General features: G+C 34.3%; 1 protein-coding gene across 1 annotated transcript in view; it reads right to left on the bottom strand.

The window, feature by feature from the left end:
• Positions 1 to 22,725, bottom strand: part of LOC123937021 (bifunctional heparan sulfate N-deacetylase/N-sulfotransferase 4) — a 293,098-nt gene extending 270,373 nt beyond the window's left edge. The window contains exon 1 of the mRNA XM_045997495.1: positions 22,337 to 22,725. The gene's annotated coding sequence lies outside the window, so the exon portion shown is untranslated. The remainder of the gene's footprint in view (positions 1 to 22,336) is intronic.
• Between the last annotated feature and the right edge of the window lie 3,392 nt (positions 22,726 to 26,117).

The following is a 26,117-nucleotide window of genomic DNA, read 5'->3' as shown; positions in this document are numbered from 1 at the left end:
CTGTAACTGGAATGGAAACATCAAGGTGATCGAAAATGCACTCCAAAAAATAGTTCTTAATTAGATTTAGTCACAACATTGTGCTTGTGTTGTGATTAAGGTCACACGCACACACACACGCACACACACACTCACACACATCATCATCATCATCATCATCATTATGGTCCTTTTCAAAAAAGTGGCTATAACCAAATACTGCACAATCTTCATTGCCAGTATTGAAATGTGGGCAGACACTGCTATTGATGCCTCTGGAACATGGCTGTGGATGAAAACAGCCTAACCTAAGGGGCATCATCTCTGGATCTGCTGCTTCACGCACTGGCTTCTGATTCAGAGTCTGCTAGGACATGTCAATTGGTTGGCTATCAAAGAGGCAGGAAAATAATTAGCTGTTATGTAATATAAAAAGGTAGAAACTCATAAGGTCATGAATTTCTCAAGCACACTGTTCAAACTGCCTAACAGAGTGAAGATAGAAGAATTTATAAAAACGTGAATTAATCTAAATGAGCTTAAGAATATAAATTAGGGGGCGCCTGGGTGGCTCAGCGGTTTAAAGCCTCTGCCTTCAGGCTTCATGGTCTCATGGTCTGCCTTCAGGTCATGATCTCAGGGTCCTGGGATCGAGCCCCGCGTTGGGCTTTCTGCTCGGCGGAGAGCCTGCTTCCTCCTTTCTCCCTCTCTGCCTGCCTCTCTGCCTAATTGTAATCTCTGTCAAATAAATAAATAAATCTTAAAAAAAAAGAATATAAATTAGTAATAGTAAAGCATTCTAGAACTAAAAATACAATCAAAGACTAGTTAAAATAAATCAGACCAATAGCAAAAAGTGAAAAAGTAGTAAATAGAATAAAAATGTTCTAAAAACATTGTATTAAGGTCATGATATTAACCAACCTAGCCATTAGTAAGTTAACATACATATTCTGATTTCTAGTGCAACCAATAAAAAATATATGTCATCAGAACTAGTAGAGCAGAAAAATGGAAAAGCATGAAAAATACTCAATTAAAAAAAAATAAAGGTGGGATGCCTGGGTGGCTCAGTGGGTTAAGCCTCTGCCTTCGGCTCAGGTCATGGTCTCAGGGTCCTGGGATTGAGCCCCGCATTGGGCTCTCTGCTCAGCGGGGAGCCTGCTTCCTCCCCTCTCTGCCTGCTGCTCTGCCTACTGTAATCTCTCTCTCTCTGTTAAATAAATAAATTAAATCTTTAAAAAAAATAAAGGAGAGAAAAGGGAGCCTAGAGTAAGTAGGACTAACAGAAAACACAAAATAAATAGGTATTTTTATTTTAATTATTACAATAAATATAAATAATCTAAATTAACTTTTAGTTTAGCAAATAGAAAGAAAAAAATATAAACACAAGTGTATGCTGTTTGCAAATGACATATAAAAGGATGTGTGAAAACAAACATCTGGAAAAAATGTATCAGATACATTTTAATTAAAAGAAAGCTCATAAAGGTATGTAAGTATCAGGAAATTAAATTTAAGGCAAAAAGAATTACTAGAGATACAGAAATCACTTGATATTGATAAAAGTTTCAATTTGCTAAGAAATCATTAAAATGTAAATTTGCATGCATCTAATATAGTCTTATATGTATAAAGCAGACATAGGCAGGGCTATAAGGTGATATTTACAAACTTCCAGTCATAGCAGAAAATGTGTAAAGATTTCTTAAGAATTGATTGAAAAGCTGGAGAGATAATTAGTGAGGATAAAGAGGCCCAAACAACATGTTTCACAAACTTAGATGCCCTTCAACAGACGAATGGATAAGGAAGATGTGGTCCATATACACTATGGAGTATTATGCCTCCATCAGAAAGGATGAATACCCAACTTTTGTAACAACATGGACGGGACTGGAAGAGATTATGCTGAGTGAAATAAGTCAAGCATAGAGAGTCAAGTATCATATGGTTTCACTTATTTGTGGAGCATAACAAATAACATGGAGGACATGGGTAGATGGAGAGGAGAAGGGAGTTGAGGGAAATTGAAAGGGGAGGTGAACCATGAGAGACTATGGACTCTGAAAAACAGCCTGAGGGTCTTAAAGGGGCGGGGGGTGGGAGGTTGGGGGAACAACGTGGTGGGTATTAGGGAGGGCACGTATTGCATGGAGCACTGGGTGTGGTGCAAAAACAATGAATACTGTTATGCCGAAAAGAAATAAAAAAAAAAACAAACTTAGTCTAAAAGACATATTTAAAGTATGATACTTAATAGCTATAGAATACATACTGAACTTGGAAATATTTATAAAAATTAGTCATATGGAGGGGCCTTTGGCTAGGGTCATGATCCCAGGGTCCTGGGATCAAGCCCTGCGTCGGGCTCTCTGCTCCGTGGGGAGCCTGCTTCCTCCTCTCTCTCTGCCTGCCTCTCTGCCTAGTTGTCATTTCTCTCTGTCAAATAAATAAAATATTAAAAAAAATTAGTCATATGGAGCTCCAAAGCAAGTCTCAACAAATTTCAAAGAATTAAAAATCATGTAGAATTATACTATAATCCAATCTAATTAACCTAGAAACTAATAACAAAATAACTAGAAAATTCTCATATATCCAAAATTTTTTTAAAAAAACATAATCTTATATAACTTATGGAAAAAACGCTAAATGGATATCTATGTTACAAATTATATCCCAAGTAACACATGCCAAAATTTGTGGATTTAGCTGTTATGATGTTTAGAGAAATTTAGAGCTTAAAAATCACTGAAAAGAGAAAAACATGAATATTAATAATTTAATAAGGTAAACATTCTTCCCAAGAAATTATAAAAGAACAATCAAAATAATAACAAAGATGGTACAAGGAAAGACATAACAAGAAAAGAGCAGAAATTAACTAGATAAGAATGACAGTGAAGAGAAAAATGAAGTCAAAACTTGGTTCTTTATAAAGGCTAGGGGTGCCTGGGTGGCTCAGTGGGTTAAAGCCTCTGCCTTCAGCTCCGGTCATGGGACCCTGGGATCAAACTGCACATCCGGCTCTTTGCTCCTCAGGGAACCTGCTTCCTCCTCACTCTCTGCCTGCCTCTCTGCCTACTTGTGATCTCTGTCTGTCAAATGGATAAATAAAATCTTCTAAAAAAAAAGACTAAAAAATTTGACAAACCTCTGCTGATATTAAGATAAAAAGAGGTAAACCACACATAACTGATAGGAATGAGAAAGAGAAGATACTACATTTGCCTAGTTATTAAAAAGATAAAAGAAAATTATTAATCAAGTTATAAGAAATTTTTAAAATTTTATATCTATTTAAAATGTCAAAAAATGTAGTTTTATAAAATCAATTTAAAAGAAGTCTCTACAACAGAATATTACTCACCCTTTAAAAAAGTGAAATCTTGCCATTTGCAATGATATGGATAGAGCTAGAGATTATTAGGCTAAGTGAAATAAGTCAGTCAGAAAAGACAAATACCATATGATTTCACTCATGTGTGGAATTTAAGAAACAAAACAAATGAACCAGGTGTGAAATAGGGGGAAAGAGAGGCAAACCAAGAAATAGACTCAACTATAGAGAACGAACTAATGGTTACCAGAGGGGAGGTGGGTGGGGAGGTGATTGAAATAAGTCATGGGTATTAAGGGGGGCACTTATGATAAGTTCCGGTTATTGTATATAAGTGTTGAATCACTAAATTCTATTCTATATTTGTAATATTGAGATTAATATTACATTTATGTTAAGTAACTGGAAATTATTTTTTTAAATTTTATTTTATTTATTCTGTGTTCCAAGATTCATTGTTTATGCACCCCACCCAGTGCTCCATGCAATATGTTCTCTCCTTAATACCCACCACCAGGCCCTCCCAACCCCCAAATCCCTCCCCTCCAAAACCCAGTTTGTTTCTCAGAGTCCCCAGTGTCTCATGGTTCATCTCCCCCTCAGATTTCCACCAACTTACCTCTCCTCTCCTTCACCCAATTTCCTCTGTGCTATTACTTATGCTCCACAAATAACTAAAACCATATGATAGTTGACTCTCTCTTCTTGACTTATTTCACTCAGTATAATCCCTTCCAGTCCCATCCATGTAGATACATGAAATGAAATATATTCATCCTTTCTGATGGAAGCATAGTACTCCATGGTATAAATGGACCACATCTTCTTTATCCATTCGTCTGTTGAAGGGCATCTTGGCTCTTTCCACAGTTTGGTGACCATGGCCATTGCTGCTATGAACATTGGGGTACAGATGGCCCTTCTTCTCACTACATCTGTATCTTTGAGGTAAATACCCAGCAGTGCAATTGCAGGGCCATAGGGTAGCTCTATTTTTAATTTCTTAAGGAATCTCCACACTGTTATCCAAAGTGGCTGCACCAATTTGCATTCGCACCAACAGTGAAGAGGGTTCCCCTTTCTCCACATCCTCTCCAACACTTGTTATTGCCTGTCTTGTTAATTTTGACCATTCTAACTGGTGTAAGGTGGTATCTCAGTGTGGTTTTGATTTGAAATTCCCTGATGGCTAATGATGATGAACATTTTTTCATGTGTCTATTAGCCATTTGTATGTCTTCATTGGAGAAGTGTCTGTTCATGTCTTCTGCCCATTTTTTGATGTGATTATCTGTTTTTTGTGTGTTGAGTTTGAGGAGTTCTTTGTAGATCTTGGATATCAGCCCTTTGTCTGTAGTGTCATTTGTGAATAGCTTCTCCCATTCCATGGGTTGCATCTTTGTTTTGTTGACTGTTTCCTTTGCTGTGCAGAAGGTTTTGATCTTGAAGAAGTCCCAGAAGTTACCTTTGGAGACATGTCTTTAAAGAAGTGGCTGTGGCCAATGTCGAAGAGGTTACTGCCTATGTTCTCCTCTACGATTTTTTAAAAAGATTTTTATTTATTTATTTGACAGGCAGAGATCACAAGTAGGCAGAAAAGCAGGCAGAGAGAGAGAGGAGGAAGCAGGCTCCCTGCTGAGCAGAGAGCAGGATGCAGGCCTCCATCCCAGAACCCTGAGAGCTATTCACAAATGACACTACAGACAAAGGGCTGATATCCAAGATCTACAAAGAACTCCTCAAACTCAACACACAAAAAAACAGATACACAAAAACCACAAAAAACTCAATCACATCAAAAAACGGGCAAAAGACACGAACAGACACTTCTCCAAAGAAGACATCAGAAAGGATGAATATATTTCATTTCATGTATCAACATGGATGGGACTGGAGAGGATTATACTGAGTGAAATAAGTCAAGTAGAGAGAGTCAACTATCATATGGTTTTAGTTACTTGTGGAGCATAGGAATAACACAGAGGAAACTGGGTGAAGGAGAGGAGAGGTGAGTTGGGGGGAATCTGAGGGGGAGATGAACCATGAGACACTGGGGACTCTGAGAAACAAACTGGGTTTTGGAGGGGAGGGGGTTGGGGGGTTGGGTGGACCTGGAGGTGGGTATTAAGGAGGGCACATATTGCATGGAGCACTGGGTGTGATGCATAAATAATGAATCTTGGAACACTGAAAAAAATAAAATTAAACAAAAAAATACTTTTGTGATCCCATTCACAATCTTCTTGACCTCTTGAAATCTTTCATTGTGCTAATCAGAATACATGGTCAATTATTAGCAAAATTCTTTCCATATATAATATAGTGAAACTTTTCTCTGAAAGTTTTCTTCATTTCCTACCTCTTACTGAAAACTGGCTCTCCCCTGAAGACCTCAGAGCCCTCTGATGATAGTTAAATTTTCACATCTTGTTCTCCTACTATTAGGTCAGGAGGTTGGTTAGATGCCTTGTTTGTTCCTTATTTTCCTTATTGTCACTTTAAGATTATTCTCTTTTCCTACTCTATTAAAAACCTCTAATTTTCATCTAATAGGATTATACCACCCTACCTCTTCTTAAAGCAGTTATTAACTAATGCCTGGGTTAGATTCCCCAGTGGGATAACTGGGGATAACTCTCACTTTAAAACTACTAGATATTCATATAGATAATTCTTTCAACACTATACTCTCAGTTTTTGAGTCCCTCTCTAATTCTCTTGCCTTTCTTTCTACCACTGCCATCCAGTCTCAGAGTCATACACTAGATCTTTTCATTAAAACACATAACTGTATAACTGTAACAAATTCATAATATTGTTTTTATATATTTTGCTATCTAATCTCAATCCCTATGTTTTTAGCTCACTTCACCTATTGCCCCAACTTCATCAATATTTCAAATCCCTAACATTTTTAAGCCCTGATCCTTTCACTTTTTACTTTCTCTTTCTCTCTCTTGGTCTTACACTCCTTCTTGCCCAGCTTAAATTCCTTAACCAATCATTATATTCATTTCTTTTCATATACTCTCAAACCTTCTTATCCTTTCTTGTTTTATGATGTACATTTGTCTAAACAACACTGGTTAATCCCACAATCCACTAAATCTGTGTCTGCAACTCCAAAGTTGAATAGAATTTCACCAGACTATTCACCTCTTAAACTCACGATCAAAGGCTTCACATGGGTCTTTAATGCTGCTGGCAACCATCCGGTATTTTCTCAGTTCCCAAACTATCTCCTCTCCTAGATGACTATTAAGTACCCCTTTCTTCTCTCTTCAAACTTCCAACATTTCTTTTCTTTTCCTCACTCTCAGCTGATGATCTTGTTTTTTATTTCACAGGGAACACAATAGCAAGAATAAAAGAATTTCTGTAAGTTCTTTTTACCACACTTACCTACTCATTTGAGATGTTCTCCACTGGATGAATTATCCATTTTGGTTAATGACAACCATTGACTTGTGCATTATTTCCAGGATTTATCACCTCCTTCTTCAGTAATATTTTTCCCTGTTTCATGTGGTCACAATGTTTTTCTTGTCTATGGAATATTTATGCCAGTATATAAACTCAGTTAAGAATTTATTACATTAGTCACCTAGGTGGCTCAGTTGGCTAAGCATCTGACTCTTGATTTGGGCTCAGGTCATGATCACAGGGTCATGGGATTGAGACCCTAGCCAGGCTCCATGCTCAGCAAGGAGTCTGCTTGAGACTCTTTCTCTCTCTGTCCTTTTCCCTAATCATATTTGCTCTCTCTAAAATAAATAAATCTTCTAAAAAAAGAATTTATTACAATAGTTCAGATAAATACTTAAGACAATAGAAATAGAGATTAAAAATAAGAAGCAAAGGTTATATGGAGAGCAAGACTCAGAATAGCTAGCACAACACTAAAGGAGAACAAAAGAGGACTGACACTAACAAACTTCAAATTTCACTAGTAGCTACAGAAATCAAGATGGTGTGGTACTCGCAAAAGAACATACAAATAGACCAAGGGAACAGATTAGAGAACCCAGAAATAAACTCCACAAAGATAGTCAACTGATCTTTGACAAAGGAGCAAAGTCAATTTAATAGAGAAAGGATAGTTTCAAGAAATGGTACTAAAACAACTGTATATCCACATAACAAAAAAAAAAAACCCCAAAAAACAAACAAACCAACAAAAAACAAAGGAATGTATGCACAGACCTCACCCCTTCTCAAAAATTACCTAAAAATAAATCATAAATGTAAAATAAGCAAACAGAAAATCTATAAAACTCTTAGAGGATAACACGAGACAATCTAGATGATCTTGGATTTGGCAATGACTTTTTAGATACAACAAAAGCACAATCCATGAAAGAAAGAATTGATAAATTTGACTTCAGTAAAATAAAAATGTTAAAGATTCTCTTTGAAAGACACTGTTAAGAGAATAAAAAAGACAGTCTAAATACTGGAGGAAAATATTTGAAACAGGAATATCTGATAAAAAACTGCTATTCAAAATATATAAAGAGGGATGCCTCAGTGGCTCAGTTGGTTGAACAGCTGCCTTCAGCTCAGGTCATAATCCCAGCGTTCTGGGATCGAGTCCCACATCGGGCTCCTTGCTCAGCAGGGAGCCTGCTTCTCCCTCTGTCTCTGCCTGCCACTCTGTCTGCCTGTGCTCACTCTCTCTGACAAATAAATAAATAAAATCTTAAAAAAAAAAAAAGAAACGCCTTTGCTGTATCCCATAGATTCAAAATATATAAAGAGCTCTTGAAACTCAACAATAAGAAAATGAATAAACTGATTAAAAAATGAGCCCAAGATTTGAGCAAATACCTCGAAAGAAGATACACAGATGCCAAATAGGCAGTAAAATGAGGCTCTTCATCCTATGTCATTAGAGAATTACAAATTAAAATAACAATATGCTTATTACTAGCTTTTAGAATAGCTAAAATCCAAAACAGTGAAAATATCAAATGCTGGGGAGGATATGGAGCAAAGGGAACTCTATTCATTGCTGGCAGTAAGGCAAAATGGCATAGCTACTTTGTAAGACACTTTGACAGTGTCTTACAAAGTTAAACATAGTCTTATACAATCCAGAAATTGATCTCCTTGTTACTTGCTCAAAAGAGTTGAAATCTTATGTCCACACAAATACCTACATAGGCTGTTTATAGCGGCTTCCTTCACAATTGCCAAAACTTGGAAGCAACTAAGATGTCCTTCAGTAGGTAAATGGATAAACAAACTGGTACATCTGTAAAATAGAATATTATTTAGGGCTAAAAAGATAAGAGCTATCAAGCTACAAAAATATATGAAGGCATCAAACCAAATGAAAGAAGCCAATTTGAAAAGATTGCATGCTGTGTAATTCCAATTACATAGCATCTGGAAAGGCAAAACTGCAGTCAGTAAAAAGACCCATAGCTGTCAGGGGTTGGAGGAGTGAGGGAGGGATGAATAGGTGGAGCACAGAGGATCCTGAAGGCAATAAAACTATTCTTTCTGACACTAAAACAGTGGATACATTCATTATACATTTGTCAAACTCCAGAAAATGCATAACGTCAAGAGTAAACCCTAATGTAAACTATGGACTTTGGGTGATAACAAAGTTTCAATGTAGTTTCATCAATTTTAAGGAATACTTGTGATGGAGAAGGCTAGAATGTGCACATATGTTGGGGGGGTACCTAAAACTACTCTAAAAAGTAAAGTTTAATTTTTTTAAGCAAAAACTGTTTCACAGTGTTTTTATATAACTTTCTAGCTCTTATAATTTTGTAGCCCTGTGGGTAGCATGGTTGGAATCATTTAAGAAGCACAAAATAAGAGCCACAATAATTTATTTAAAAGGAATTTTTTTATTTGCCCACATTTTCTAAACAACACTAAAGAGTTCCAATTCATAAAACAAAATGGCACTTCTAAAACGTTGGTTTTTCTACTCTCCATTTCCCCTGTACCCCAAAGCTACGCTGGAAATTCTCACATGACAAAATTTTATCTCTGCCACCTGCTTCACTGTTTTTTTCCCTTCCTATCCTCTTATCCTTTCTTTCTAAGACCCTATTATATTATCAATTAACCTCACAGTCAAAAAGCAAGATACCCTTCTCTTTAGTGGGGGGAAATGGAAAAAGTTTACTGCTATTTGTTAGAGGGACAAGGTTGTGAAAACTCTCATATGAATTATTTTTATTCTGTCACATAAGAAATAGAACTATCATGACTTGGTGATTGAATGGATCTAGAGGGGTAAAAATTGCCCAAAGACTTCAGCCTTTCAGTCATTCATTCAGTACTTTTGAATGCTTACCAAGTGCCAGATGTACTATCCACCGACAGACATTACCTCTGCTCTTTAAAAGCAATGAGAATCTATTCTGTGACACACCTGAATACAAATTACAATAGAACATGGTATGTACAAACTAGGGAAAATACAAAGTTATATGCTAGCAAAGGTGTGAGAAGAGAAAAAAATGAGTAGAATGTAATATATTATTTTTGAAACACCTGTGAGATATTCAAAAGGAATATCTTCTACTATGCCATAAATCATAATGGAATTTAAGGTCTGTGCTGGAATTATAAATTAAGGAGTAAGAAAAGCTATAATGTCAAATGAGAAAGCTAAGGAACAGTGTGTACAGTACAATGATAGAGGTATACCATTAAAACCTTTAAACTGAATGAAGTGTGGTTAGTGGAAGAGAGCCATGGAAGCTATAAGCAAAGTTACACAAATACTTCTGGGCAAGAACTGAATGCTGTTTTAAGTCGAGAAATACAACTGAAAATTAACCTTGGTTTTGGTGACCTTAGCAAATGCCCATTGGTGTAATGAAGTCAAATAAAAGATTAAAGTGAGTTGAGAAGGTGGTAGGTGGTGAACAAGTTCAGAAAACCTGCAAATAAAAAGAAAAAAAAAGTCAGAGAGTTCATAGGAACACAAACTTGATGTCATGAGGACTACCTGCTTATCAGCAAAGAAAGAACTCTAAAGATATGCTACAAGATTTCAGAGAAAGGAAAGAGTCCTGTTGATTCTTTACTCATTAGGAGAGGATATAGAAAGGGAAGTCAATTGTTCTAATCACTGATGGATGAGAGAGTTGGATTTTGAGGAGGAAAGAGAGACTTGAAAGAGAAGAGAAAACCAAGATCCAGGATCAGGCAGGGAGTGATGACCAATTTTGCCCTTAGAATCCCAATGCACTGTTCTTTTTCTGTGCTTTTCTTTATACATTTTAGTTAAATCAACTTACAGCCAATAGCAATAAAATGATTGCTATTGACTGGTAATTGCTTTGGTTTAGTTCAATAATCCTTTTTTTAAAAAAACCATTATTATATTTAGTATGGTTCTGCATCCTTGTTAATTGTCTCAGAAGACAATCATGGAAAAAGTTATCCATGAAACATAAAATGTTCACTTAGCCCTCATGTTCTTATAGGCAAGGAAACTCTAAGGTATAGACATGAATGAATGAAAATATAATGTGGAAATGTACTTCTTGACCTATTACTGAGTAGCAGAAAAAGAAAAATAATTTTGCCTAATATTTAACATGGAAGCTTAACTTCAAAGGAATCAGAATTTATTAAACTATAAATTATAAGAAATATATTAATCAAAAAAAGAAATATATTAGTCATCTCTGTGACTAGAGTATGTTACTAACAGTACAACATTTACATTCACAAGTTACATTAATGTCTAGCATCTCTTAAAAGACATATTTTTGATGTTTTAATTATTCTTTTACTGAATTTAGGTAAGCTATCACTTGGTCACTATCATAGAATTTGTCTGCATCAGAAAGAACAAAAGATTATTACCTCTTAAAACTCATTTATCTCAACCTTCATTTCTCTACCACCAACTTTCTTATCTAGGAACTCCTAATGCAGTCAGTTTAATACATAAATGCCTGGAGAAAATTTAGATTGGCTTGGGGCACTATAACTGTTGTTTATTATCTAGTTTATAGGAAGTTCTAGTAAGGATTGTTTTTTCCATTATATTATCTCACTATCAGGATAGTACTGTGTGAAACACATACTACTGACTTTGAGCTTCTTGTTATAATAATAAACCCTTTTCAACTGGGCCCCCTTTATTTTATGTATATATATAATATATATACCTTATGTATAAATAGATATAATTACCAATTATCAAATTATTATTCAAATAACTTAAGGAATGAATAAATGGAAAATTTAATGCATGGAAGGCAAAACTCAAGGAATGAATAAATGGAAAATTTAATACATAGAAGACAAAACTTGTCCAACTTCACATGGCTAAGTGAACCCTCATTTTCTGATTGATTCTAGACCTCCTCCATTGCCACTATTCTGCATTGGAACCCTAAATATCAAGAAGTAGAATTTCATTGCCATGCACAAGACTCATAAAGAACTCTACCGAATTGGAAATACTGATCATTTTCTTTTGGTGATTTAATCTCATAACTGTAGATTTTATAAATCTTTTAGTTACGACTTCCATCTTTTACATATTTCTCTTATTTCAGAGCATTCATGATTTTACACAGCACAAAGCAGTCAGATAATTCTTTACCAAAGGGAGACATGCTCCATTCAATTTCACTGATAATCTGTGCTTTTTTTTTTTATCTAATTGCTTCATATTTTATGTTCTTTTAACTTTTAGATACTGCAGAATAAAACGCCAGCTTGGCCATCAACCAGAAATAAAATGGGTGGTCATATGTAAATATATCCCATATAGAATTTCCTCCTCCCACTCAAAACTAATCCAGGATGCATAGTTCTGAAAGTTTGGAAAAAAGCATAATAAAAAATTATGGGGAGAGACTTGGAGTGATTTCAAGCATTCTGTTACTTGTCAGAGGCAATGTTTCTCGAGTTGCTCCTATTTTAATACTTGATGACTGGAATCTAGAATTATTACAAACGTTACTTATGAATGCTTTAAAACGATGCTAGGCACTGTACCAAAATAATTCACTTAGCAAGCCTATTTGATAGAAAATATTGCAAGAATTTGAAATATAAAACATTTTGTTGATCTTCAAAATATCTTGGGGAAAAAAGAATAGGAGGAGTGGTCTTGTTTTACGTATGGAAAATTTAAGGTCAATTTAAGACACTAACACATTTGGGGCAAAACTTAAAATATATTTTCTATCTTTTTTACTCTCAGTCTACGTCAACATTAGTAATTCGGAGAAGTTAAATCTATTGTCCAGAGGCTTCTGTGGAAGCAATTTTTGCCATTAGTGGGAATGAGGTAGTAGTTAACAAGCTTTCCTGTGTTTCTCTCTGTGTGAGTGCAAGAGGTGTGGAGAAGCCTCTAGAATGAATATTCTACCCACCTACAACTTGCACAAGCTCTTGGTCAGAAAACTGTTCAAGAAATTTGAAGTAAATAATTGCATACAACTTTGTAGCAGCATAGTTTCTTCATGTTTGCAGTTTTCACATGTAAAACAAACCATTTTTTTTTCATTTTCCCTATTCCTGTTTTTCTCCCAGAGATATCTTGAAGGTCAACAAAATGTTTTACATTTTATAACCCCCAGTATTTCTACCAAAGAGGCATCCTAAGTGAATTATTTTGGTTCAGTGCCTAGCATTCTTTTAAAACATTCATAAGTAACTTTTGTAATAATTCTAGAAAATATATCAATATAGACACCACTTGAAATATTTTTTACTGTTTTACTAGATAAAATTGCAAACTAAGTAACATGTGTATTTGTTTTAATTTTATCCAGCTTCAGTTTCTGAATCTTTGCCTTCTTGTCTTCTTCTAAACCCGTTTTTCCTTACACCAGCATGCCAGAAAATTAAGATAAACTATTTAGCACTTTTTTTCCTGATGGTATTTTCCTCTGGTTTATGGTCTGTTTTCCTCAAGATATCTGAATATGAGTTAATTTTTGAAAATCTGATGAGTCAGATTAAAATGTTAGTCAATGATCTCTGATCCTTTAAGTTTCACTTAATATTGCTAATATTCATATATAATAAAAATACAGGAAAGACAGTGCAAAAAGGTGATTTAGATCATTACCTACAAGTGAAGGGGATTGAAAATAGTCAATACTCATCACTAGGGGTTGCTTTAAATCAGTACAAAATGTTACCTTGCAGGCCAAAGTCAGAGTACTGATGCATGTAATTAATACTTAATTCCATTAATTTAACACCTCTCATGTTTCCAACTTTGTCCTAGGAACTTCATATTTATTATCACATTTAGCTTTTCCAGCAGTTCTATGAAGTAGGTATTATTATCTCCATTCACAGATCATGAATCTGAGGCACAGAAGAGTTAATAAGATTTTTCAAGGTTATACTACACATGAGGGCAAAGCTAGAATTAGAATCCAACTTTGGTGGAATTCAACATTACCTCTTGCCTTCTCTTATGTCATAATGCTAATTCATCTTTGTATCAATTTGCATTTGTTTACATGACTGCAATTCTTCTCCAATAGGGCTTAAACTTCTCAACTCAGCCCAACAATCTCTATATTCTTTATCTTTTAAAAGTTCATAGAGGCTAGAAATATCTCTCTTATTCATGCATCTAATCTGTAGAAATTTTCTTTCTTGGACTGGCTCAAAAGAGTAGCAAAACTAATATATTTAAATTTTTAAAAATCAATCCTTCACTTAATTATTATTTTATTATCTCCAACAGATTATACACCTTGTAAAATTACCCTTTTGTGAAAAGTTGCTTTTGCATTCTAGAACATGTCCTGGGAAATACATTCCTGATATGTAATTTTACTCGATTGTTATTTACTTGAAATTTGTTGACCAATCTTTGAACCAACCGCTAGAGCTTGTTTTTAGGTGGGTAGCATGATCACTGTAAAATCTTCATCCACAGTCTTTTATAGTTACATAATGAAAAACATAAGAAACCTCACCAACCATGTCCTACTAAGGAAGAAATACCTTCTAGAGAAGTCTTCTGGATAAGTAGCACTCCAACCTGGTGGTTGTTTTTTTTTTTTTTTTTTTTTTCCATTTTATTTATTTTTTCAGCGTAACAGTATTCATTCTTTTTGCACAACACCCAGTGCTCCATGCAAAACGTGCCCTCCCCATTACCCACCACCTGTTCCCCCAACCTCCCACCCCTGACCCTTCAAAACCCTCAGGTTGTTTTTCAGAGTCCATAGTCTCTTATGGTTCGCCTCCCCTCCCCAATGTCCATAGCCCGCTCCCCCTCTCCCAATCCCACCTCCCCCCAGCAACCCCCAGTTTGTTTTGTGAGATTAAGAGTCATTTATGGTTTGTCTCCCTCCCAATCCCATCTTGTTTCATTTATTCTTCTCCTATCCCCCTACCCCCCCCATGTTGCTTCTCCATGTCCTCATATCAGGGAGATCATATGATAGGTGGTTGTTTTGACTGACTAGAATCTCACTGATTTTAGGATGTGTTGTTCTTCCTAATTTCCTGATTTTGCATAGAAACAGCCTCCCAATATCTTTCATATATTAGTCCTCTGGTGTCATATAATATAAAACAAAGTCCCCTTTCATTAAAAAAAAAAAAAACCCTCTGCAACATGTAAAAGTGATTATACTATTCTTCAACAGTCCTTTTTTTTTTTCTTTAAAAACTGTTTCCTCAACTGTTGCTCATACAACGTGCCTCAAATTTTACATTTATCAAATGCTTGCTATTTGCCTGTAGGTGAAGATCTCCCTAAGCAGTCCTGCTATCGGAATATTTTGGTTAACTGGGGGCGCTGATACATATACAGTATTTACACCTTAAGGTAATAGGTACCATAATGCAACTGTGAGAGAGGAGCAGAAACAATGATCTACCATGGAGGAAGAAAGTCAGGGAAGACTGCTCCTAATATGAGATGGTAGGAACCTGACATTGGCAAATAGGCTGTCAGACCTCTGCAAAGGAAGATTACTGATCATTGTTTCCTTGACTTTGGTACTTTCATTTCATTAATTCATTTTAAGTTTCATTAATACTGTTATTAGCCTTATCATATTTTTTTTCCATTTTATTTATTTTTTCAGCGTAACAGTATTCATTGTTTTTGCACAACACCCAGTGCTCCATGCAAAACGTGCCCTCTCTATTACCCACCACCTGTTCCCCCAACCTCCCACCCCTGACCCTTCAAAACCCTCAGGTTGTTTTTCAGAGTCCATAGTCTCTTATGGTTCGTCTCCCCTTCCAAATTTTTTTTTTTAATAAACATATAATGTATTTTTATCCCCAGGGGTACAGGTCTATGAATCGCCAGGTTTACACACTTCACAGCACTCACGATAGCACATACCCTCCCCAATGTCCATAGCCTTATCATATTTTTGATACTTGTTGAGTTTGAAATACTTTTGTAATTGGTGAATTTTTTTAAAAAATTCAATAATTACATTTATCCCTCTGTAATAGCAATGTAAGTCTATTACTCCAGCCAACTGAGTGATCTTTGGAATACAGTTTCTTATACCCACTGATTTGTGAGAATGAGACAGGGGACAAGTTCTGCTACATAAGTCTCAATAATAGCATTGACTTTCAAGCTCTAGGGAAAGATACAATAATTTGAAATATTTACTCACTACTTTTTAAATACCTTAAAAATGTAAAGAGTAGAAACAAAGTTGAGAATTACATTTTCTAAAACTGATGGTCTTTCTGCTTTACAGAGAAAGCAGCATTAAACAGTGTGCCATATCCTAAACTTTACCAAACAATCACAGAATTGAAGATAATAATCAATTGGCAGAATAAAAATTCAGCTTTGTCAGCTATCATATTATAGTAAGCTGTTGCTCTTTGTCACATTTTTCTACAAGATTGAAGCAATATTCTCAGTTTGGCATATAACTTTTAAATAGGTTTTCTGAGTGTCAGTTTATCAGAAAGATATTTACTGACCAGCTCTTAGGGCTTTCACTAACACCCTTTAACCCACCACCTTGATCTATTCATCTTCAAAGTACTTACAGCCTTATCATAGCATCTTTATTTGTTTACTGCTTCTCTCCCCACCCCCCCCCCCAAGAGAAGCCTCCTGAGAGCTATTTTCTTCACACTAATATCTTGAATGATGTCTGGCACATATTTAAAATAATAGATAATTTTATCATTATCACTATAGACATTATTGAACAAAAATGAAAAGCCATTTTCTCTATTTAAAGTGAAAAATATGTCCAGGTGGAAAAATAGAGTAACTTAAGTACTAAGTTGAGTTAAACCTCAATTGACCAATTTGAGCATCATTTTTGTGGTTATTAAGAAAATGCCCTATTCCAAGGAAAGCAGCTTTGCAAACTGAGATATCAGGAACCGTAATACTTAAGAATTTTTAAATGATTGCCTGTGTTTTATTTTACCTTTCATAGTATGCGTATCAGTTGGATTGACATAACTATTACAGAAAGACTGATAGGGAAACAAAGATAATTAAATTTTAATTCTCATTACTCATTTGCACTTTAGAGTAATGAATAGAATTAGGACTTTTATATGTGTTCACAAGAGCATATGCATCTCTGCATCTGTTTCCTTTCCTTGTATTAATCCTTAGTGCAGCTATTTTTATTCCTGAGGTTTAAGTGATTTTTACGTAGGTGTGAAAGTCTATTCAGTACCTTAAGAAGAACTCTTTTGAGATGTCTGATGAAATATGACAAATTCTGTGGATCAGCAGTCTACAATTGAATTTATGATTAAGGAATGGAGTCAAGCCAAAGCATGTTAATGTGCAAAATAGCTTTCCCTTCTCTCTCCTTCTTCCATTAGTATAGCAGTCAGCCTTTGGGCTGCATACGAATGCTACTATGTTTAAACTACTAAATATAAAAATGATTTGTGGGGATTTAAAGTATCAGTACAAGGATTATTTACATGTATTATTATTTTATTTTTGCAACTAAGCTGCATTTGCTGCATGAGAAAGATTCCACTGTCAGTGAAAGGGAAGTATATAGAAAAGAAGAAAAGGGATTCTACTTAAAGAATTTAGTAAATTATATGGAAATTCACAGGTGGGAGAACAGCTAATATTTTAAGGTTGACATCATTACTTCTTAGACATGAATTTCCCATCCCATCTTACCTCTTTTTTTTATTGTTCAGTGTAGTTTAGCCACTTTTTAATGTGCATTTTTCCCACCCACTCCCATGTTCAAACTGGGCCATTAGATAATCACTACTATGCTAAACGTGAGTGGTTTACTCCTGGATTTTGCAAGAGAGCATTGAAGGTGATGTGGCCAAAATGAACAGAAAATAAAGAGAAGAAAGGAAGGTATGAGTGAAGGAAGGCAGAAAGGAAGGAAGGAAGTCAGGGAGATAGAAGGGAGGAAATAAATAAGGAAAAAGGGAGGGAGAAGAAAATGAAGAGAAAGAGGAAAGGAGGAAATAGAAAGGAAAGAGAAAAACGAAAAAGGAGAAAAAGAAAGAAAAGAGGAAAGGAGCAGATGAACAGTGATTAAAGAAGTGTATCTACATTTACTTTCTGCTTGAACATACTGAACGTGGCCAACTGACTTTCAGCTTCCACAAGGTATGAAGACAAATTCCATTAAAGGCTTGTAATATGGAGGTTAACTATTTTAAATAAAGCACAACACAAGTTCACCTGATGGTAGAATGTCTGAAAGGGCACTGTCTTTTAATTTGGAGGGAAAAAAAAAGAAATGTTTGTGCATGTGTGTGTGTGTACGTGTGTGTGTTAGCTTATTAAAAGTTGACTCTTGGTGCACCTTGGCTCAGTCCTTAAGTGTCTGCCTTCGGCTCAGATCATGATCCCAGGGTCATGGGATTGAGCCCCCCGTCAGGCTCCCTGCACAGCAGGGAACCTGCTTCTCCCTCTCCTCCTATTCCCCCCTCTCCCCGGCCCTGTGTTACCTTTCTCGCTGTCTCTCTCTGTCAAATAAATAAATAAAATCTTTGAAAAAAAAAGTTGCCCTTTTATTGAGCACTTCAAATATTTAAAACAATAATTTCGAAGAAGTGTAAAAAATGAGACTGGTACAGAAGTCTCAATTCTGCAATTTAATGAAGTTATCACTTTTGTTTTTTAAGATACCCTGAGAACATCATCAAATTAAGTTCTCAAGCATTCAAACATAATCTTTTTAATCTTTATTTTCTTCTCACATATTTCCTTAGTTCTAATTAATTAATTATAATTATCATTTAGTATTAATGAAGTATTCTTAAGTATATCTCTTGAAAAAATATTTCTGAAGTAGGCTATGTATGCAAATTTCCTTAATGTGTCACTTGAAAGGGAACATTTAGCTTATTATATTCAGGTTGTTTTGTTATAATCTTTTCCACGGCCTGAATTATATGGATAATCATGAATATAAACAAATTATAAGAAGGGCAAGGAAATAAATACATCAAGGAAAACATTTACATCAGTAGGAGTGGAGAGAGTTACTATTCACATTTTTTTAAGGATTTTATTTTTAAGAAATCTCTACACTCAACCTGGGGCTCAAACTTACAACTCCAAGATCAAGAGTTGTATGTTCTACTAACTGGGCAGTCAGGTGCCTCACTATTCACATTTTTAAAAAATCTGTTTTGAAATGTACAAAGCCACTGATGTGTTTGGATTTCATTACCAGACTATTTTGGGCTTTGGAAAAATCTGTTATCAATTCAATACTATTCTAAAAGAAACTAGATTTGTCAACTCTAGGATGTGATAGCATTCCTTAGAAAATTGAGATAAAAGAAGCTTGGAAATAGGATTGTTTTTATAAAAGTTCTGTATTGCCATTGACACCTCTAACTTCTGAGCCTTGCTGAAATAACTTTAAAAAGAGTGCATTTAACACTCTCTGTAACAGCATAGGTGAAAGTTTCCTGATGTGTTAAAGAAAACGGTTGGCTAAATGTTATTCAACGATGGCTGAAGGCAGTAGCATTATGTCTGACACCTGACCCATTTCTCTCACTTCATAAACTTAAAATAAATCAACAGACAACATGGTTCTCCTTTTTCCTACTTATTTGGAGTACATAATGGTTGAGAGTTAACTTTCTCTTTTGTTCTTTAGCTCCTTAAGATATATGCTACAACTGTTTTAGTATGTCTAATTCTACTGTAAATTTTACTGAGTTACTTTCATAAAACCTTCCCACTTCTTCCTTTGGACATGTATCCATAGGTGGCATCTCTGATCACTCTGCCATCACCAAGATAATGGTTAGATGATACATCTCATCTTTATTTCTTTTTCTGATCTTAAGTATAAACTGCATTTCATAGGAGTTTCTGCTACATTTGTTTACATTTTTTGTTACAGCAAACTTTATACAGGAGAAAACTTCATTACTTTAAAAGTTACTCTAGTCAAAATGTATATTTGTTCTTGAATGTCCCATGGTTTGTACTAGAGAGAAAAAAAAAAGTTACACCTCAGGTTAGACTTTAAACATAATGCATTATCAATGAATTTAGCCCAGAAAGAATTAGCCTTCTGGGTGCACAGCTCCTCTGTCTTGGCTTCCAGCCAGGGCTGATATTTTAGCATTATTTTATAAGTTTCCCCAGCTGCTTTCCTAATCTGGAGAGGCAGCATCAGCTAGAATCTTCTAGTTTGAACAAAGCATGCTAAATGCTTCTCTGTTCTCCCTGAGTTGTTACTCAGGGAACACAGAAAGTTTGATCTTTGGATTTTATTCTCAGTGGCACCCTTCCCATTCAAACAGAATGTGCAAAGGGATCATATAAACATCAGACTTATTGAGGACAAATATTTCACTGGTTCAGAAGCATTTCTTTAGCATTTTTAGGAAGTAAGGTTAGCATTGAGACTTGAACTAAGAAACTGACTTTGTTTTAAATCCAATTACAAAATTATTTTTGGGTAGGAGAATAGTTTTAATGGTTTTAATACTCATACAAAATGAAAAAGATTGTCCTTTGTTGAGGTGAATACATATATAAACATGTATTTTTATTCTATCACATATAGAAATTCCAAATTATGATTTTAAATATTTATGTATAAAATAGTTTCCATTTACTTCATTTTATATTTAAGGAAAATCATTTAAGTGGACACATTTCTTTGAGAATAACTTCAGTTGGCAAAAAACAAAATGCAATTTATATATGTTTGCAAGTTATTAAAAAGAAAACAAATGTCAAAATCCTCATGAAGTTTTTGGTTTTTAAAAAACTTTTTATTTAAATTTCAGTTAGTTGCCTTTTAAAAAAATTTAGAATGATGCCTGAGTTTGTATATTGCATCTATATTTTCTCTCTAAAAGAGGTAATTTTCATGTTAAAGTTATTAAATCATACACAATACATTTTTTTTCAAAGGATTCTAAGCATCAATCTTAGTTATGATCATTGTCATTAAGATACAGTAAAAAAAATGACTATTCTGTTTAATGTTCAGTTTCTAAAAATCTCTTAGCTTATCATCAGACTTCTATCATATTCTGTGTGATATTAATCATTATAAGGTAAATAGCCACAGGATTTATTATTATAAAAATGTCACAGCAGATGTTAAATGGTATTGATACCCATTTTCCTATTGAGATAAATGGTAAGTAGCAAATACATATTTCTTACTAATCACTTAATTTTTTAAATGAATTCCAGTTGAAGGTTTAAACTGCTTGATTTTATATTCTCTACATGCATTTGCTTCATGAAGAATACATGACCAACATAGCATCAGCCTGGCATCTGGAAATAGCTAATTGATGTATTTTCAACAGAAGAATTTAAGATTATTATTTCGAGATAAACAAAAACATTTTAAATCTGTGGAGAAAAATAATTGCCTCCTAGTTTTGGAGAAATTCAACTAATCACAGTAACTTTTGTCTTCATTAATTTCCTTTTGTGGCAAGAAACTCAGGATTTGAATCATGAGGTTGGGGAGAAAGTGAATTACTAAAATCATTAAGAAAACACATCAATAACTGTATGCAATTTAGTTTAAACGTTTAGGATTTTGAGTTGATGAAAAATATTCTGATAGAAGACATCATCAAAGCAGAAGGTGAATTTGAAAAAGACATAATAGAGTGTAAACTACTGAAACTTTTTCAGAGTTTTATTAGAACTCACAGTATATAAAACCTATCATCACTTGAAAATGCCATGATGATAACTCTGAAAAATACAGTAGCTTATTAATCAGGACACATTATAAAGAAAATACAGGCTTAAGGTTTCCTTTTCATTTGGCATTCTCTAACAGGGATATTGGAAGGGATGAATAAAACCGTATTTAAATAGTTTTTCTTATTTTCCAACTTAATCTGTATATGAAGATTTTGGAGGTATTTACAGGTACAGCGTAAAGCTGTTTTTGTGCTCTTGAGAATCTAAGGAATAGGCATAGGCATATGACATACATTATTCCAAGAATTTATTTTTCTTTCCTAATAGGACCTAGTAGAAAAGCGTCTATTTTTTAAAAGCAATTTATGACTGTATCATACAATTTCAAATGTCTGTGACAGCTGTTTTTCTAAAGCAGACCATTAGAACAGAGCATGCCTATAAATCTCAGGTCCCAAAGAGAGGAGTTCCCATCTTGAGCAATTTGAATGCCATGTTATCAGTAACACTTTTCAGGGAAACATTTATAACAACACAGTTTGAATGCTGAGTTTGTAAAACGGGCATTTTCAATATGAAAGGCTAAAATTGTTATCAAGTGAGTTGTTTATTACGCAAATGTTCTGACAACAGTTAAAAATATTTCAGGTTCTATCTCTTTTTTTAGGCAGGACTGTATTTTCCATTTATAGTGCAAATATAACTTCTATGAAGAGTAATGACAGATAAGCACACACATGCTGAACAGAGAAATTGAATTTGGTCTAAAACTATCATCTGCTTCTACATAAATCTTTCACAAATAAAACTTTATTGTGTTCAACTTGTTTACATAGCTAAGCAAAATATATTCATTTATTGCACACACTTCAATTTCAGCAAATTAAGCAATAACTTACCTAGAGAAGCATTTCAATTTTTTTTGTTCTTATCCTAACTTGAATTTATCCCGAGTTAGAAAGTGAGATATCCAGTATTCAGATTCACTCGGCTCCAGGTTAATTAGAAGGAGCTTTCAGTTCATACAATCTGCCTCAACAATATTCCGAGAGCGCTTTTTAGCTCCAATCCTAGTATCTGAACTCTTCCAGCAGTCTCTTTTTATTTATACACACATTGTCCTTTTCAAAACAAGCAGCCAGCTGGAATGATTCAAACCTCTGTTCAGCACACCGTTAAAATGCAGCTTCCTCCTTGGACACGAGAATTACACCAGGGAGCGGACCGAGTACAGCAAAAAGGCTATGAGAACTATTTAATCACCGGAATACCAGCTGCTTCTGCTCTGCTGTTGCTACTGCTGCTGTGCTCCTTGTTTAGCTGTAGTCGGTCTTTCCCTCCCTCCCTCTTTCTCTCACATCTCCAGAACTATAAAGGCAGCCCTGCCGGATTATGATTGGCAGAAACAGCCAATTCCTTCAGCTAATCATCCTCAAGACTTTCAAGGACCTGGAGCTGTTGTGATGTCATGCAGTCAGTGGGATGTTACACATGAATACATTCCAACAGAAGCTAATTCAGCGATCAGCTGCATTCCTCTCACACCAAGGTGATTGATTAGATGCTCCTTGAGGATTTGCATAATCTTTCATTGTACAGTTGGACTGTTTCCATGAAACTCGAGAGTAAAATTCCACTTTGCAGCTATGACACTGTACCAAAAGATTCTATTGGGTAAAAATGAAAAGTTCGAGACAAGGTTTTCTGTGGTAAATGTGTGCCAGTCAAACACATGAATTATGAATTCAATAAAAGCCAACAATGAGCAATAGGAAACTTGAAGCAATATTAGTGAGTTGCAGACTCCTAAAATTAATAATAACATTTTAGACCATAATAAATGGTAGAAGAAAAGAAGGAGTAGTCATGCGTGCATGCCTGTGTTGTGTGGATTGTTTCGTTAGTTTAGGTAAATTACTGGATTATTATGGAAAGGTTCTCTTCTATTCCCAGCATGAACAAAAAATTGTCGTCTCCATGTCTCATTTTTCTACTTGGCAACATAAAATGAAGATTACCTGCTTTTTTTCTAAATCATTATTTACTCAGAAACAGAAATTACATTTATTTGCTTTATGTAAAGTTTTTGAACTTCATTCAAATACACACATATAAAAATAAAGTGCTTTAGAATGCATTTCTTCATTTCAGGCTGCATGATTCCCAGGGTTCTTCTTGCTTTGATATCTTCTATTGGTTCCACCATTTTAATTAGTGGAATAGGATGTGCTCATGACAATTCAACCCAAACCCCTTATAGGTTAGAGAACAGAGCTACAAACTTTCCTCAAACCCAAAGAGCCCTTCTGGTATAAGTGTGTCTTTAATTATAAAGAGTTCTACTTGAATTACGGGGACAGTATGATTGACCTTTTCTGTATGCTGCAGGCTGGTGGCTGGGAGGGGGGCTGTCCCTCAAAATACAGCATTTATTGATGATGGGGTCTTTTGGATGAATGATATTAATGCACTCAGTGCCATTCATGTTATTATACTGTGTAAGGTTTTGAAGGTCGGGTAGCTAGCTGTACACATATGCTAGGTAAAAGATAGAAAAATTTCACCATATTTAAAGAATATCTAGCAGTTGTTTTGTAACTTACAAAGACCATCACTAGGTATATCATAGATCATGTATCAGTAATTTTTTCAGAGGTACAGACTAAAAGTATAATAAAGGAAAAATTTATATTTTAAAATTCCTCAGGAGGAGTCCAGGAATACTTACTACCTTTTAAGAATCTTTGGAATGCAAAGATGCATTGGAAGATCAAATCAGAATTTCCATAGTCATACACATCAAAATTCAAAATGGATGAACTGCAGTTAAACATTTTAGTGATGTCTTAATAAAATTATTATTAGAACAGCATCGTGCCAAACATTAACTGCTGAGAAACAAAATAAAATAAATTTAAAAGCTAATTGAAGATTTTCCATTTTATGTAACTTCTCATACTAAAAATTCCTCTTTATTTTAGTCATCATTCTTGTTTTAGCTATACAACAATGAAAAGAAACTTTTTTAGATACTTAAGTTCTTTATCCTATGAACATATATCCACTTCATAACTCAATAAAGAATGCTACTTTATCAGATTAATTTCAGTTATTGCAACTAAATGACAACACAGTGATTCTGATCATAAAACCATGGCATTAAAACATGGAATGGGATTTATATCCTAAGCACTGATGATAACCATATTTGGTGTTTGATTATAGGTGAAATTAATGGATTCGTTTTTTCCTCTGATATCATTCCATAAACATTGTTTATAACTAAAGAAACATTATTATTTGGAGTGAGTAGAATAATAAAGTGAAAGCACTTTGACAATGTAAAAGCATTATATATAATATTAATGGTGGATATTTTTAACATAAAATTTTAACATAAAATACTTTAAATATATGTTAAAAACAAAAACAGCTGAGATTCTGATTTCAAATACATAGTAGGAAAAGAAAAAAATATATACTGTTCTTTTTTCATAATTTATTCAGAAATAAAATAAATCCTGGGGGCAGAGAGACCCATCAGATGTACACATGTATAAATGATGGAAACCATCCACAAATTGCTTTCCTTCCTACTCCTAGAGAAAGTTGGAAATATTCACGCTGCCCATATTAAACAGTAAAAAGAAAATAATCCCCAAAGTTACTTGAATAGCTTGCTCATAATTCCCTTTGTTTATTTTATTTTCTAATGATTGAAAATATTTATGAAATTATTAACTTTTATGATTTCCTAAACTAGCACGCTGGGGACATGAAGCAAATGATCTTGAGTATTTCCAGGAGGGAATATAACATGCAAAAGACAATAAGGAAGAATTATTTTCTCAAAGTGATTTTTAATCACTTTACCTGTGTTCAAAGTCAATTTATAGACCTTGCATATGAGTCAGATGTAGCATCTTTCCAGTTAGCTTGAAATAATATACATTATGCAAAGCATTTGTCCAAATGCTAATAAATTCTATTATTTTTCTTTTAACACCCCATGAAGTACAGTATAATTTGTACTCTGTATTCAGACATAGTTCCAGACATATACTAATCATAAATGATCCTTATTAAAGTGAGTCGAATTTGCTGAACTAACACATTTTTGGCGTACACCCTAATTTTTATTTAATTGCTATCAGAGCCTCTTTTTTTCAACTGACTTTCTTGGAAGTTCAAAAAAAAGTGTCATATGCAAGGTTTTGAAATTTTAAAAATAAAAACTTCATAACTATTCTATAATACACACTATAATGTACATAAAGTATGTAAAGTATATATCAGTGCCTATTCAAAGAAAAAACAAAACAGAATTAAGCATATTTATTAAAAAAGAAAATTCAGTTTTTGGTTTTATATGTCAATTCATTTTCAAGTCAAAGTCAGAGGATACTTTTATCTACTAATAAAAATATTGTAAGATCAGAAATATTCAGCAAATCTAACAATTTCTAAAATTCCTACTTATTATTTACTTTCTTATTAACCTCTTTTCTGTTGTTACTAAAGGCAAGTTCTAAATCCAACCATCTAAAATGAACAGAAGTTTAGAAAGAAAATGCTAAAGAAATATGTCCAAGTACCTTGTAATTCCTACTTAAAAAAAAACAACACTTCACAAGCATGTCCATATTATAAACCAAAGATATTATAGTTTTAAATATACAT

Source organism: Meles meles, chromosome 2, assembly GCF_922984935.1.
Source record: "Meles meles chromosome 2, mMelMel3.1 paternal haplotype, whole genome shotgun sequence".
Classification (NCBI taxonomy): Eukaryota; Metazoa; Chordata; class Mammalia; order Carnivora; family Mustelidae; genus Meles; species Meles meles.
This window is presented reverse-complemented; position numbering and strand designations above follow the sequence as displayed.